This window comes from Anguilla anguilla, chromosome 19 (genome assembly GCF_013347855.1).
Source record: "Anguilla anguilla isolate fAngAng1 chromosome 19, fAngAng1.pri, whole genome shotgun sequence".
NCBI classification, from domain to species: domain Eukaryota; kingdom Metazoa; phylum Chordata; class Actinopteri; order Anguilliformes; family Anguillidae; genus Anguilla; species Anguilla anguilla.
In genome coordinates, this window is record NC_049219.1 from 5,358,685 (window position 1) to 5,375,589 (window position 16,905).

The 16,905-nt window shown below is 42.0% G+C and overlaps 2 long non-coding RNA genes across 2 annotated transcripts; both read right to left on the minus strand.

Annotated features, from left to right (window-relative positions):
* Positions 1–967: 967 nt before the first annotated feature.
* Positions 968–1,642, minus strand: LOC118218876. Its single transcript, XR_004763584.1, has 3 exons — positions 1,532–1,642; positions 1,235–1,290; positions 968–1,124 (listed from the first exon to the last, which is right to left on the minus strand). It is a non-coding gene; the product is annotated as an uncharacterized LOC118218876 (long non-coding RNA).
* Positions 1,643–7,331: 5,689 nt separating this feature from the next.
* Positions 7,332–11,599, minus strand: LOC118218865. Its single transcript, XR_004763569.1, has 3 exons — positions 11,476–11,599; positions 9,224–9,264; positions 7,332–8,633 (listed from the first exon to the last, which is right to left on the minus strand). It is a non-coding gene; the product is annotated as an uncharacterized LOC118218865 (long non-coding RNA).
* Positions 11,600–16,905: the final 5,306 nt, after the last annotated feature.

A 16,905-nucleotide genomic window follows, 5' to 3' on the forward strand; every position in this document is an offset into this window, starting at 1 on the left:
AATATCAAACACGGAGAAACACATGCAAACGGTACTGTTTTGTAAATTACATGGACATTGCAACTGAAATTTAGAATCATTTATTAACTGTTTTTGGATGAATTAAGTTTGTTTTGCTCTGTGAAAGGCCGATGTGGTACTGAAAACCTTCTCCGTGTTCTCAAATGTCTCCCTAAAACAGACAATGGCTATACACCACCCAATTACAATTGATTTAACACTGACATGCAATAGTGTTATGACTTATAAGGAGGGGGAGGGTCAATGCCAAAAGGTATAATTCTTCTGATATGCAGTGTCTGGGAGGTAGTTTAAATACATGCTGTTAAACTCGTAGTTTCATGACATTTTGCTGCAGTTTGCCGGTAGTTCAACTACATTCAAATTTGTGTAGTGGTTGTAGTAGTTGTGGAAGTATGTTTTCTTCATTCTTTTAATGTTTTTACATTTCTTCTTATTGTACTGAATCAGGGCTGGACTGGGACAAAAAATAGGCCCTGCAATCGGTCGGACACCGCCCATCAGAACAACATCCTCGCAGACCGTTCAATATGTATATGATGCATATCTAACCATTTGCCAAACCCCCTACAGAGCGGAGTGTTATGGACAAGTCAAGTATACCAATGCAAGTGGAGCAGTGTACTCACTCACTCTTGATCCTGGTGATCAGAGGTGGCTGTGGAGTAAACAATACCCATACTCAATAAATAATTGTTAAAGAAAAACTCTGCTAGATGTTGTATGAATAATTCAAATGATTTAATACAATTTTATGTAAAAAATAAACACATTCACTGTACATTGATTGCCATTCAAAGGCAAAGAATAAAGGTCTTAAATAAATAATCTCCTGGACAATCATGGTTCACAGAACTGAGGGCATCCTTAAAGCTGGAGAGAGAGAAAGAGACAGAGGGGGTGAGAGAGAGAGAGACAGAAAGAGAGACAGAGGGAGAGAGGGGGGGAGAGAGGGACATGATCAATAATAACATAATTGATTACAGTACAGATCAGAATGTTCTGGGAAACAAAAAACAGAATTGCATAACTATACTCACTCACCAAGTAAATGTTGCTTGTGAACACAAACGGATAGAAAAGATCTCCTCAAACAAGACAACCTTTAAAATAAAGAGAGGCAGACAGAGAGAGGAAGATGGAAATAATTGAGTGAGTTAAATTATCACAGTATCTTTAATTTAGAAAAATGTAGAGGTAATTGTATACATACTAGAGTGGGAATCTGGAAAAGGCTGCAGGCATTTAAAAAACAGAAGCGAGGGCATCCTGTACATATGGTGGAGAGAAAGTAAACATGATAAATGATTGATCAGATGATCAGTGTATTTAGAGACAAAGTAGTGCTGTATAGATTGATTGTAAACTCGCCAATTAAAAAAAGATCTGTGTGAACTCTGTAAAATCTTTGCAAACAAACAAAGGCATCCTGTGAATGTGAGAGGGAGATGTGAGACATGATGCAGCATCATTAGTAAAAGTTATATAGTTGTATAGATTGTATACTCACCAACAAAAAAGGATCCCTAGCCCTGTCAATCCCCTGGACAATCGTGGATCACACAGAACAGAAGTGATGGCATCCTTAAAGCTGGAGTGAGAGAGAGAGAGAGAGAGAGAGAGAGAGAGAAAGAGAGAAAGAGAGAGGAGAGAAACCGAGACACAGAGAGAGGGACGGAGGGAGAGAGAGAGAGAGAGAGACAGAGAAAGAGTGAGAGAGAGGGAGAGATGGAGAGAGACAGACAGAGGGAGAGAGGGAGAGAGGGAGGGAGAAAGAGAACGGGAGAGAGAGGGAGGGAGAAAGAGAGCGAGAGGGAGAGAGAGACACAAAAGGGGGGGCAGAGAGACGTGATCAATAATAACATAATTGATTACAGTACATGACAGATTCAGATCAGAATATTCAGGGAAACAAATAACAGAATTGCATGACTATACTCACCAAGTCAAAACAGACGTAAAATATATCCTCCTCAAACAAGACAACCTTTAAAAGAAAGAGGGGCAGACAGAGAGAGGAAGATGAAAATGATTGAGTGAGTTAAATGATCACAGTATCTTTAAAGTACGACTACTACTAATTTAGAAAAATCTAGAGAATTGTACACATATGGGGAATCTGGGAAAGGCTTTAGGAGGGCATCCTGTAAGAGAGAGAGAGAGGTGGTGGGGGTCAGTCTTGAAGTAAACAGAGCTGCTAAATGACAATGAATATTTTCTTAATCATTTGAATTGTTTTTCATCTCACCTTGTTAGGCTGCAGGAGCAGCTTTCTCACGAGCGCACTCTTCTCAGCTACCCTGTCAATGATCATGTCGGAGTCCAACCCCATCAGGACGTCTTTTTCGGTGGCCATCAACAAGAATGTCTCCAGCTTGTCTGCTGACAGGGTGCTCCTCAGTCTGCTCTTGATGAATTTCAGTGTGGAAAATGTTCTCTCGCAGGCCACCTGAGTCAGGGGAAGCGTCAGCAGGTACTTGTAGGCAAGCCCAAGGAGATGATAGGCATCTGACAGCATGTTGAACTGCCGAAGTACTTTAAAGCAGCAGAGTGGGCGATTTCTGCAGGAGGCGCAGGTTTTGTTCACGATATCAGGCTCCTCTTCCTCTCCTGCAGATCCATCTTCTACCGTTCTGGGATGGTACTCATCTACATGGGATGCTTTAAGCCTGTCCCACTGTCCAGCAAAACTTTTCAGTTCTGACTGAAGATTGTCCACTGTAACCCCTGTCAAATTTGATGAGACATTTGCTGAGGTCTTGGAGAGCATTGTTGGGAAGGGCCGTGGTCTTGATCTGGTCGAAGTTCCTGGGGTCCAGGCATGCTAAATCAGCAAAGAGAGTGCCATGTGTCATGAATCTTCTGTGGAGGGCCTCGCTAGCCGTGTCCAGAATTGCGTGGTGGACATTCACCTCATACGATCTCATAGCATCGCTAAGTGCCTCATGTTGAGCCATCTCTCCAGCCCCGTTTTTTTTTTTCTTTTGTCTTTTCTGAGGTAGTGAATCCTCCACTTCGATGTCTGTTCCTCCCTCTCTCACTTCAAGGTTCTCATTTGCCCATTTGACAAATGTGTCTGCAGCTGCCTTCACAGTTGTGAAATCCCTGCTGATGTTTTTGAGGCTGTCTTGTGTGGCGATCACCATACGATGGGCAGAGAGGATTTCCATCCCTTTTGTCTGGAGGTACTTTGATAGTGGAGTGGTTTGCTCAAATACTCGCAGGAATATCTGTGCTGTTAACACCGTTTCGAATTTCAGGAGGCCCTCTTTGAATCCTCGTGCTTTAGCACGGACGGTTGGCTTCTCTTTTGCCTGCTGCTCTATGGCTGCCAGTGAGAGCACTGTATCGATGAAGAGGCTGCTGGCTGGTTTACCAAAGTGTCCAAACACTTTTTTGACAGCTTCGTGCTTGGAGCCCCACCTTGTTTCTCCAATTGGAGATAGGCGTCTGTGGCTTTTGTCTTGGGCTTGGTTGTCCCACAGAATGACCCTCTGGTAGGAGTCCTTGATGAACACAGCTATGTCATTCAGTAGACTGAAGAGGGATCCACTTTCGATAACACTTCCAGTAGTGTCACCCAGCACTAGATTTAGTACATGAGCGTAGCACCATACATGCACGTGAGTGGGAGACTCGGACGTCATCAATGCTGAAAACCCTCTGTACTGGCCCTGCATATTTGATGCCCCATCTGTTGAATTTCCGATACACATGGCCTTGTCCAGTTTCAGGCGATCTAAGACTTCTGAGAGCAAGTCCACGAAGTATTGCCCAGTGGATGCATGGCACTTCACTACAGCAACGGGGCGACATAGCTCAGGAGGTAAGACCGATTGTCTGGCAGTCGGAGGGTTGCCGGTTCAAACCCCGCCCTGGGCATGTTGAAGTGTCCTTGAGCAAGACACCTAACCCCTAACCTCTAACTGCTCTGGCGAATGAGAGGCATCAATTGTAAAGCGCTTTGGATAAAAGCGCTATATAAATGCAGTCCATTTACCATTTACCAACAAGCCTCTCCTGCACAGCCTCAGTAACACAACGCAAGACGACTGCACACTGATCCTGGCTGGTTATATCTTGTGTAGTGTCCAGCTGAACAGTGAACATGCCAGCTTTCTGGACGTCACTGGCAATGCTCTCCTGAATTAGATGGCCAATGCTATCGATCACGGAGTTCACAGTGGTTTTGGACAGTAGGGTGATAAGTGATCCTCTACCTTTTGTTCCACTTGATTCATGCAATTCCTTGCTCTTCTTTATGCAATCATCAAGATGCTCTTTGAGACTGACATCATACTTTCCTAATAAAAGGATGAGCTCCAAAAAGTTTCCATGGTCTAGGGTATTGTCATCCCAGTTGTATGCTGCCTCATTCTTCATATGCTGGTAGCTCAGGCCCCTCATTCCAAACACTTTAACCACATCCACTACACGCTCCAAAACCTGGCGTTTCTTTCTGACTTGCTGCCTATGAGCAGACATCTGACTGCCGGCAAACTTGCTCTGGATATCTCCCTTTTTGTACCTTAGGAAATAAGCTTCCGCACACTTTCGGTGTGTATCGCTCTTTTCGTGCTCCTCTGTACGCTGGTGTACACGTCTCCATCCTGAGAGTCCAGTAATGAACTTGCTGGTGTCAGTGCTCTTTCCAAATGCCATACATATAAAACAAAACAATGTATGCTGTTCCTCGCAATATGTGAGCCACTTCCTGCTGGTGCCATCTTTGCAGGTGAATACCTTTTGCACAACCTGATTGTTGGTTCTCTGCTGAGGGTGGAAATCTAAAAAAGTATCGAACATGGAAAGCTCAGGGCGGGCAAAGTAATTGAAGTCCTGCTCCTGGCTCTCTCTTTCCTGTTCCTGGCTCTCTCTTTCCTGTTCCTGGCTCTCTTTCCTGTTCCTGGCTCTCTCTTTCCTGTTCCTCGCTCTCCTCTCTCTCCCTGACACTCTTGTTCTCTGGGGAGGGCAGCTCAACCTAGCTCAACAAGACATGAGGAGAGACGTAAAGACACACTTTGTGAGGTTATATTTTAAATATCCCCCAAGGATATGTTTGAAGATGTATATATCTAAATATAATTTGTCTGGTTTTTCCACATTTTTTTTTAAATCTCGAAATTCCTTCTGATGCCTTCTCAAGTGGAATTGTGTTTATTTATATAGCCCTATATCACACTTGTCTCAAAGGGATTCACAGAGAAAGTGTCTAGTTCAGACAGACACTTCTTCAATAAAAAAATCCTGAATCTATAAATATGCAAATACATTTATTTTTCAGAATTGTGACAAAATGTCTCCTCCTTCATTAAGTCTTTTTTTTAGTGGAGGGGGATTTGGACATAATGATACATGCAGGTCTGACATACAAGCTCCTAGATAATAGGGCCTAGGACCATCAAACCACTTCTAAATTGTTGACAAACAATGGCCACAAGATGCAGAGCCTATGCTTTGAGCATTATTACCTAGTGCAATTTTACACAAATATTTCCAATTAGGTATTTCAATTGATTATTGAAAAAAATACAGATGACAAATGCTTTCAAGTTCAATAGCTCCTAGATAATAGGGCCTAGGACCATCAAACCACTTCTAAATTGTTGACAAACAATGGCCACAAGATGCAGAGCCTATGCTTTGAGCATTATTACCTAGTGCAATGTATATCTTTATGCAGGGGGGGGGGAGGATCAGTACAGTTAAACCAGCAACATTAATTCTGAGGCACTTGTGGTTTTAAGCGATAGGGATAGTAAGGAAACACCCAGGTGGGTATGACGGTGTGGCATGCCTGCAACAGTTGAACATGTTATTATAATGTAAAATACAGGAAAGTAAGATGGTATTCAATGTTATTTTAGAATTAGGACTTTCCTTTTTCTTTTTTCAGACAAGAAGAAGCAGTAACTATTTGAAAGGAAAGTTGGATTTGTTTGTATGCAACTGGACTATATGCACGGATGCATCTGAGGATCAGGTGAGGTTTTTTAACGATCAGCAGAGGGCAGTAATGCGTGTGGAAGTGTTTAACCTGCCAGAATCATACAAAGAGAAGAAGAAGCAGAAGCATCACGCAGAGCGGTGTGAAGTAATTATTTTTGGACACAACTAATTGGCCTTATATGATTATTAAAAGAATCCACGTAAAACCCAGGTATTAGAGAAATCGTGTTTTTCTGAAACATGCAGATGCTTAATCGGAATATTGTTGAAAACTGATTTCCGGGGTGTTTGTGTGCACGTTGCTGTAAATCACTTGCATGTTAAGGATTAAGATTAGTCTTCACTTCTCCAGGGTAGTAGATTCACACACACATTGGTGTACTCCACTGGTTTACCTCTGTTTAGTGTGTGACTAAAAACTAAATTACACAGCCTGATATGTAGATTGTACCAAAATACAGTATACATGCATCTCGCTTTACATATATTGGTTTGATTATCAATTTAAATGGTTTTAACTGGTCCCTTCTTTTTTTAAAGGAGCTGAGGGGAGTGCTTCGGAGGCATCGGTGCTGGGCTTCACATGTCCCGATTCAGAATGCTGCTCCCCGACTCGCCTTCAACCTTCCCAAGTTATCCCAAGTCACTCCTCTGCTGAGTTCACTCCACTGGCTACCGGTCGCTGCCAGGACCAGGTTCAAAGTCCAGATCCTCGCCTACCCTGCAGCCAACAGGACGGCCCCCGGCTACTTACAGGACATGATTCAATCCTACACGCCAGCTCGACCACTCCGCTCTGTGGAAACAGCGCCACTTGCACCCCTGCCATTCGGATGAATCTGGGATAATTTTTTCACTTAAATTCCCCTCTTTTATGCTACACATGTACCTCCTGTGCCAATTTCATGTTACCTGTACCGCCATCCAGCACTTATACTGTACTTTGTATCATTATCTTGATGTTGTAGCTTGTCATGCCTCCTAGTTTTACTTAGCAGAGGTTAGGTCAGAGTAATGTTTAATGTGTGAACTGGACTTAATGTGTTCATGGCTATGAATAACTGTTACAAAATGAGTATTGTGCCTTATTGGATCTGTGTTTTGTAGTTGTTCCAATGACCTTCTTTATGCACTTATTGTACGTCACTTTGGATAAAAACGTCTGCCGAATAATGCAATGTAATGTCAGGAGTTTGCCTCCCTCTGCTGGACAGAAAATGGTATTACAGCAGAGGAAATCCGATTTAAAAAATGTTGCAATGTACAAGTCGATTTTTTGTATGGTTATTAAATGTATGTGGATTTTAATGCTGCACACAAGTTGCCCTCTGGGGATAATAAAGATCTACTGAAACCAAAACTCACTGTTCTTATTGTGCATTATTTTTATTCAGCAATGGCAGCACAACTTTCAAGACTGAAATGGAATTGCAGAATAAAATTCCAAAACACAATTAATTTTATTTCATTATTTAAAAGAAAATAAAATGCATTTACAAGCGCTGTCCCCAATACATATCCACTGCAGTTTATAAAAACAGAATATGAGTGTTTAAATTAAATCTCATTTTTCATCTTTGTGAAAGAAAACATTCAAAGGTATAAAAAATGTAACCAACTAATTACTTTCAGGCACACCTATAAGATGCAACAACATTACACCTTTAATTAGGTCATCTGTTTGAACAGGACTTGTCAGTCACCTGTTGTTCTAATTATAAATCACAAATGCAAAGGAATTCCTTCAATGAATCAAAAGCTTTATTTAAAGAAGCCAAAATATGTTAGAGTGTCAGTTTATATTTTGCCGCAGTTTCTTAGAGTTCATTTTAGGAGGGCACCTAATCTGGATCTGTGTGATTCAAAGCTGAGCTCTTCCTGTTTATTTCTGATGGGTCTGAGAATAAGTTCACTAATGAGCACCCAGGAACTCTTGAAGGGCTTCGTGGCGCAAGACAGAGTACCCTGTTCCACAAAGCCCAAGGTAGCAAGTTCAATCCCCCTTCTGTTCTGTCTGTCTGGTGCTTCCCCTAACTCACCGCTCTGCTGTGGCTCTAAGAACCGGCTGTAAGACATAGGTAACAAGGTTCATCGCCTTCAGGTCCGAAGTTAGTAGATGAAGGCAAAGTTTCTGTGATATCAAAGTCTTATATCCACTGAATCAGCCTTCAACACAACAAAACCACTGTGGTGTAGTGGTTAGGGACCTGGTCTCAAGACCAGAAGCTTCAGGGTTCAAGCCTCACGTAATTTTTTTAACAGTGGCGTTTCCCATCAGCTTCCAGTCACTGCATCACGCCCAGCAGATTTGAGCCAGCCACGGCCAGGGGGGTTCCAGCGTTTTTCTTTTTTTTTTGGGAAATAGTTCTGTTGCGTCATCTTCTTCTACCCATAGAAGAGCCGGCCGATTCACAGAAGAGAAGGTGGCGCAACGGTATTGTCTTTGCCTACGGACGCAGAGGTTGGGGGTTCGAACCCCCCTTTGTCTTTGTTTCGCTTATACGTGGGTTGTCTCATCATCAGGCCACTTCTGCAGCCGCGCAACCGCTAACACGACGGTGGCGTAAAGGTATTGTCCGAAGCTCGGAACACGGAGCTTCCGGGTTCGAATCCCGGTCCGTCCCTTCAGTTTCTACTTCTGAGGTCTGACTGTCTTCATGTCACTGCAGGAAAAACAGAAACAATGTCAAAGTTACAGTGGTGCAGAGGAATGGTTCTCGTTTTCCACTAGCAAGGTCAGAGGTTCAAGCCCTGCTTTCCCCTTTTCAGTTTACGCAGCTTTTGTCCGTTGTGCTGTGTAAGTGCACAAAAAAATGAGTGATAAATGCGAAGGAGTATGTGGCGTAGGGGGCTGAACCGATCCTCAGGAGGTAGAGGTTGATGGTTCGAGTCCCTGAGACCGCACCTGAGCAACGTCGGTGGTCCCCAAGGGTGGGGGAGGTGTGTGTGTGGTGTGAGTGGACGGGCAGGCAATCTGGCCCCCCGGAATTTCCCAGAATACAACATGGGGGTTATAATATTTTTTTGCAAATTCAAAATTTTCGGAAGGTAAAAAAAAAAAAAAATTTTTGACAGGGGCCCCACTCTCCGTTAGTGCATTACTACTGACAGTCCCCCATACTACTACGCAATCAAATGAACTCATTTGATTGCAGAAAGGTAGCAGTATGTAAGACTGGCAGTAGTAATGCACTAATATACACCAAAAGTGGTGCATAGAAACAAAAACAAACAAAACCAAACTCATACATACACAGCGCCTCCATCTGGGGACTTCCTGCTTCTGCAGACAAGCTGGAGAGAAAAAAAGAGGGGGGAATGTTTAAAATAAACAAAATATAATCAAAATATGTTACCTATGAACATACATTATGCAAATGAAAACAGAGGCATTAACAATCTTTGTTAAAAGAGGGTTGACAGGACTGCATTAGTACAGGGTGCTACAGGCGAAGAATATGTCTCCCTCTGCTGGACAAAAAATTGAATTACAGCAGAGGAAGTATAACACTAAAGTCTATTTTTGAAAGGCTGACGAATACATGCAGATTTTTCCCATTACCCACAATTGAAGCTAAACTCAGTTTACTGTATAAAGGCAGAAGTATATAAGACTGGCAGAGACATTAACTATAGCCACTGTATGTGGTGAATACATGGGAAAGTGTATGAAATGTGCATGTAGTTAAAGATGAGGACAGGTAATTTATGTATGTTGGAATCTGGGTGTGAATTACTAAAATGACAGTTAGCAGGCCCATCACCTTAGACCTGCGCAGGAGAACAGATAACAGATACAGCCATGCGGGTGTGTCAGTTTCTTCAAATATCTCACATGTACATATTCTCCTCCGCACATCTAAGGTGGTGAGCCTTCCAACTGAGTTAAATAACTCACATCCAGATACCAACATACATAAAGGCCCTGTCCTCATCTTCCGCAACATGCACACGTCATACTCTTTCACCTGCAGTCACCTGGCTATAGAACGTGTATACAACCCTTCCACAGTGTTCCCTCTTACTGCATTACAGCCTTAAATAAAAAGCACATCAAATCTGATTTTTTACATGTATTGACACATGGTATTCCACAATATCCAAGTGAAAACAATTCTCAAAATACCTGAGAACTCATTTTAAAAAATTTGCATAAAACAGACACACCCTAATGATTGTAATGGTGCATTAGCTCACGCATAACCAAACTCCTACATCACACACCAAGCTGACTGGCCCCTACCTGTGTCCAGTTATAGTAATTCTGATTAGCACACAATGAAACAATCTGTTTCTGTAGGCTTCCTCTGCAGGGAAGTGCATTACACAGCAAAGAACAAACCATGAACAACAAAGAGCATTCTAATGGACTCAGAGGTAAAACTGCAGACAGACACAAATCAGGAGATGAGCATAACGAGATATCAAAAGACTCAAATAACACAGTGAATCACCACTGAGATCTTGCATAGATCAGGCCGTCCCTGCAAACAGGATGAACGAGCACAGAGGAGACTAATCAGAGAGGTCACCAAGAGGCCAATGGCATCTTTTAATGAGCTGCAGCTGCAGTCCGTTATGGCAAAGACTGGTCAATGTGTGCATGTGACAACAATATCCCAAGCTCTCCACAATACTGGCCTATATGACAGGGTGGCAAGAAGAAAGGCCCTACTCAAAAAAGCCTTTTGCATATGTCTCCTTTGACATATGCAAAAACACACTGAACTCTGAAGCAATGTCATGAAATGTTTTGCGATCTAATGAAACCAAAATAGAAATTCTGTCCAAAACACACATCAGCACATCAACACAGAACACCAGCCCTACAGCGAAGCATCCTGTTATGGGGGCGTTTCTCATTGAGAACGCACTAGGGCTCTCGTCGGGACAGAGGGGAAAATGGATGGAGAAAAATGTCCACACTTACACAACTCAGTTATTATAGAATTTCATTTTTAATAAATTCTCAGAAATGTGGGATATTACTGAATACCATGTGCAAATGAAGGTGGGATAAATCATGTTTAATGTAGTTTCATTTAAGGCTGTAATGCAAGAAAGGTTCTGCGTACAGTTTCTGTAAACACCGGTAGTATTTACAAACAGCATGACCACATGTAGTTGTAATGACAGTTATGAATTCGCTCAACAGGCTGCAGGAAGGCTTGATATGACCAGCAAACAGAAAACTATAGAAATGTCAAACCAACCAATTCATCAAATGCAGCTAACAAAACTCGCTAACGTTAACTGGTTTGTTGATTCTTTGATGGCTGTCCAGCTAGTGTTATCTACATAGCTAGCTAGCGACATTAGCTAGGCAGCTAGCTAGTTCGGTTGTTTGTTTATCGATGCAAACCGTATTTTGCAAGGTTGGTTAAATGTACGGATATTATCGCGTATCACACAGGAAGCACACGAAGTAATATTTCAAAACATAGTTAAAGTGAGCATTCAGACATTGCATAGTAAGCATTGGCTTGTAGCAAAATATGTAATTACCTTTCTGCAGCCCTGCAGGCGGAAGTATATTTACGAGTTGCAGATGGCCACCGCATGTCTTTCGACGATGGTTTACTCGGGAAATGAAGTCCACCGTCTCGCCGGCTTCAGCAATCGCGACGCGTTATTGACTACATATCCCACAAAACTTTAAAAAACACAAACATTGCGTCACGGTTGGTCAAACCGTATGTACTGAAGTAAAGGGGGAGGGCGTTAATTTTTTCCTCCTTTTACTCACTGGCGTTATATAGCGCACGTCGCATAATTATAAGGACGATTTAAAATTTAAGATAATAAAAAAGGTGCGCAATCAACTGTTTTATTTAATAATTATTGCGCGTTCTCGTTTGTTTTTCGTTTCAGTCACCATAAATGAACTCTCTCAGCCCAACATCATAGTTAAGCCTACAATCACAGAAGTCAAAATGAGACAAAAGTTTATCCATGACAGACAGGTCATTGAGCACAGAGTTCTGGAGCACCTCAGTGAGTACATGCACTAGCATTCCCCCAATCCACTAACCGTGGATGTCATTGGTGCTCAAGTTGGGTGATTATTGCCTGTCTCTCACTCAATCCAGCCCGGCCATCAGTATGTTTGAGAGACAGAGATTAATCACACTCCTTGAGTGGGAATTGAACCCACACTTTCAGGCTGGGAAATACCAGCGAATTTACCCTCTGAGCCACCCCAGAACTCTGAAAGCACTGTCTCATGCATCATAGTTAAGTCTACAATCAGTAATGTCAAAGTGAGACAACAGTGTAAGGCCTGCAGGGGGACTGAACCAAGATCTTTGCTGAGGATGAAACCCTTGTACTGGTCCCATTGTTGGAAGGGCAAGAGCTTACAACTAAGGCTTACAACCAGTTAGAATGCATCATAGACTAGCTCACCCAAGGCTGGAAAATCACATTGAACTCAATGATCTGACATTGTAGAAGGAGGATAAACAATGATAAAATTAAAGGCCATTGGTCTAAAAATTAGATAGATATCGTAGCACAGTGGTCTCAAACTTAGTGCCATGGAGGGCCGTGTGTATGCTGGTTTTTATTCCAGCCTCAGCTCTTGATTATATAATTAGTTCAATTATTTGCTGAATTAGGGATTCAGGTTTGCACATAATGGTAACACGACATCTATGGTGACCCGCATTGTCTAAATAAATAATTAATAATAAATAAACCATTTGCAATATAGCACAATGTGAATGTGGTACTGCTATTCTTCATGGCATGCATAGCTATTTCTAACATAAAGTGGTTAAAAAGGGTAAATAATCCTTCAAAACATGAAAAGTGTCTAATTAATAAAAGTGAACATCTTGTTAATTCTGGGATTGCAATTGTGGCTGGAAAAAAAAACCCAGCATACAGTTTCCTAGGACCTAGCATACACAGAGTTTCCTAGGAAGAGCCTTTGTTTTTTTGTTTTTTGGTCATTTGTGGTCTTATACTGCCATCTTGTGGTCTAAAAATAGAAGTTCATAGAAATATCAGAGTTAAATGTTGAAAAAGAAGGTTCGTTCCTTTTTTGCATTTTTTTTTCAAATGGATTGTTGATGCATTTCTGTGCAAAACCCAGAACATAAATATTTATGAATAATAATTTGTTCACAAATGTTTAATGTGGAATATTAATAAACTGCAGTGGAGTTCCTGAATCTGGAAAGGACACAGTTATGATGTGTTAAACAAAGATATTTAGAGTGTAAGAAATTAAGGATAACACGCACATATCTGAATATTTATTATGGACAAGTGAGTGTCTTCACATGGGGACAAGTTGGCCCTGTGCTGGGGTACCTACCCCAGTTTATGACTCGCTGGTGATGTATCAAGCTAATACTGTTTAATTCCTTCTGCCATTTCAGATCATTGACTGAACCAAGATCTTTGTTGAGGAAGAAACCCTTGCACACTATGTGATGTGTCTCCACTACGTCTGTTAAGGTGAAGATTTTGGTTCAGTCCCCCTGCTGGCCTTACATGTTTTTCCTCTTTGACTTTTCTGATTGTAGACTTGTCTATGATGCATGAGAGAGTGCTTTCAGAGTTCTGGGGTGGCTCAGAGGGTAAATGCGCTGGTATTTCCCAGCCTGAAAATGTGGGTTCAATTCCCACTCAAGGAGTGTGATTAATCTCTGTCTCTCAAATGTACTGATGGCCGAGCTGGATTGAGTGAGAGACAGGCAATAATCACCCAACTTGAGCACCAATGGTATCCATGATTAGTGGATTGGGGGGAATGCTAGTGCATGTACTCTCTGAGGTGCTCCAGAACTCTATGCTCAATGACCTGATTGTCATGGATGAACATTTTCCTCATGAAAGCAATCGGAAATGTTTTCAAGCACCTAGGCACATTTTGGTCCTCCACCCACCGATACTGTTAATCAGTATGCAAATTCTTTGTCATCACTAAGCTGTGATTATTATTATACAAGACTTTTTTTAACCAGCTGTGGCATTTGGCACCTAAGACCAGTGATCCAGACTTCTAAGTTAAGTCTACAGTCTTAAATGTCAACGAGGAAAAACACTCCAGTACAGCAACGTTATGAACACAGGTATCTCTGTTGAAAGGGTAATTATCTTAATAGAGGTACTTAGCCAAGGCACATCACACAGTGTACAAGGGTTTCATCCTCAACAAAGATCTTGGTTCAGTCCCCCTGCAGGCCTTACACTGTTGTTTCACTTTGACATTACTGATTGTAGACTTAACTATGATGCATGAGAGAGTGCTTTCAGAGTTCTGGGGTGGCTCAGAGGGTAAATGCGCTGGTATTTCCCAGCCTGAAAATGTGGGTTCAATTCCCACTCAAGGAGTGTGATTAATCTCTGTCTCTCAAATGTACTGATGGCCGAGCTGGATTGAGTGAGAGACAGGCACTAATCACCCAACTTGAGCACCAATGGTATCCACGGTTAGTGGATTGGGGGGAATGCTAGTGCATGCACTCTCTGAGGTGCTCCAGAACTCTATGCTCAATGACCTGTTTGTCAAAGATAAACATTTTCCTCATGAAAGCAATCGGAAATGTTTTCAAGCACCTAGGCACATTTTGGTCCTCCACCCACCGATACTGTTAATCAGTATGCAAATTCTTTGTCATCACTAAGCTGTGATTATTACTATACAAGACTCTTTTTAACCAGCTGTGGCATTTGGCACCTAAGACCAGTGATCCAGACTTCTAAGTTAAGTCTACAGTCTTAAATGTCAACGAGGAAAAACACTCCAGTACAGCAACGTTATGAACCCAGGTATCTCTGTTGAAAGGGTAATTATCTTAATAGAGGTACTTAGCGAAGGCACATCACACAGTGTACAAGGGTTTCATCCTCAACAAAGATCTTGGTTCAGTCCCCCTGCAAGCTGTTACCATGGTGATTCTTTACATGCTTAATGAACGTGTAAATGCATCATTGGCTGATTCCTGGCATCCCTGGACATTGACACCCCTGGAATTCCAACCTAAATGGCAGCAAACATTTAAGATTTTTGCTGAACGTAGCAAACTTCTTTGACTGTGAACACAGGACCACGACAAGGCAAAAATGCCCTGTGGATGGTACTGGTCCGGCTGGGCGTTGTTCAGTAAAGCCAAATAATCGCAGCCCTTGAGCCAATCGGTATGTCCAGATTAATCGGGATGAGTCATCAGAAATCTCAGCCCTGTCCACCACAGGAAGCAGTGATTAATCATGTAATATTAAAACCCTTGCCTATTGCCATCTCATTTGTTCATATGCAGCGCATCTTATTTGTATGAGAGATTCTTGCAGTTTTGTGTGATCAGCTGGTGCGCTAATTGAAATAATTATTTATTAATTATTATTAAGTACAGTGTTGTATGACATTTCATTAATTATTTTATTAACGATGGCTGGCTTCAACTGTATATACGAATAGGTAAGATGGCTCCCTCTTGTGGACATAAAACGCACCTGCAACAGGCGGCTGTCCGCGCACCTGTCATCAATCACCATTAAAGCACAGGAAAACACAGCTCTCGGCTACGTTTAGGCACAATTCGGTTTTAATACGATTGAGGCAATAATCCGGCTATGGAAGGTTTGATGTAAACGCCTGTTTGTTACCTTAATCGGATATGGTAAGAATCTGAGAAAACATTACATTAACTCCGATATGTTTGCGTAAATTTTCGATTTGTGTGTGCACATGAACGTAGGAAAGTCGGCTTTAAATTTTGACATTTTAAAACTGCATATGCGGAAGTTCACCAGACGCAGTGACCTGGATGTTGTTTTTATATCTTTATGCAGGGGGTAAGGATCAAGTACAGTTAAACCAGCATGATTAAGTCTGAGGTACTGTGGTTTTAATCGATGTTTAAAGATGGTAGGGAAACACTCAGGTGGGTATGAGCGTGTGGCATGCCTGCGACGATTCAACATGTTATTATAATGTAAAATACAGGAAAGTAAGATGGTATTCAACTTTATTTCAGAATTAGGAGTTTCTTTTGAAACGTTTCTTGGTTCAGATAAGAATAAGCGGTAACTATTTGAAAGGAAAGCTTTGGATTTGTTTGTATGCAACCAGACTTGCACGGATGCATCTGAGGATCAGTTGTGAATTTTTTTTAACGACCAGCAGAGGGGCAGTAACGCGTGTGGAAGTTTAACAAACCAGTATCAAACCAAGCGAAGAGGCGGAAGCAAAACGCAGAGCGATGTGAAGCAATTATTTTTGGACACAACTAATTGGCCTTACATGATTATTAAAAGAATCCATGTAAAACCCAGGTATTAGAGAAATCGTGTTGTTGTGAACCATGCAGATACTTAATCGGACTATTGCTAAAAACTGATTGCTTCCAATTTTCGTGGTGTTTGCATGCACATTGCTGTAAATCACATGCATGTTAAGGATTAAGTTTACGGTCTTCACTTCTCCATGGTAGTAAAAACACACACATTCTACTGGTTTACCTCTGTTTAGTGTGTGACTAAAAACAAAACTATACATAGCCTAATACATAGATTGTACCAAAATACAGTATACATGCATCTCGCTTTACATATATTGGTTTGATTATCAATTTAAATGGTTTTAACTGGTCCCTTCTTTTTTTAAAGGAGCTGAGGGGAGTGCTTCGGAGGCATCGGTGCTGGGCTTCACATGTCCCGATTCAGAATGCTGCTCCCCGACTCGCCTTCAACCTTCCCAAGTTATCCCAAGTCACTCCTCTGCTGAGTTCACTCCACTGGCTACCGGTCGCTGCCAGGACCAGGTTCAAAGTCCAGATCCTCGCCTACCCTGCAGCCAACAGGACGGCCCCCGGCTACTTACAGGACATGATTCAATCCTACACGCCAGCTCGACCACTCCGCTCTGTGGAAACAGCGCCACTTGCACCCCTGCCATTCGGATGAATCTGGGATAATTTTTTC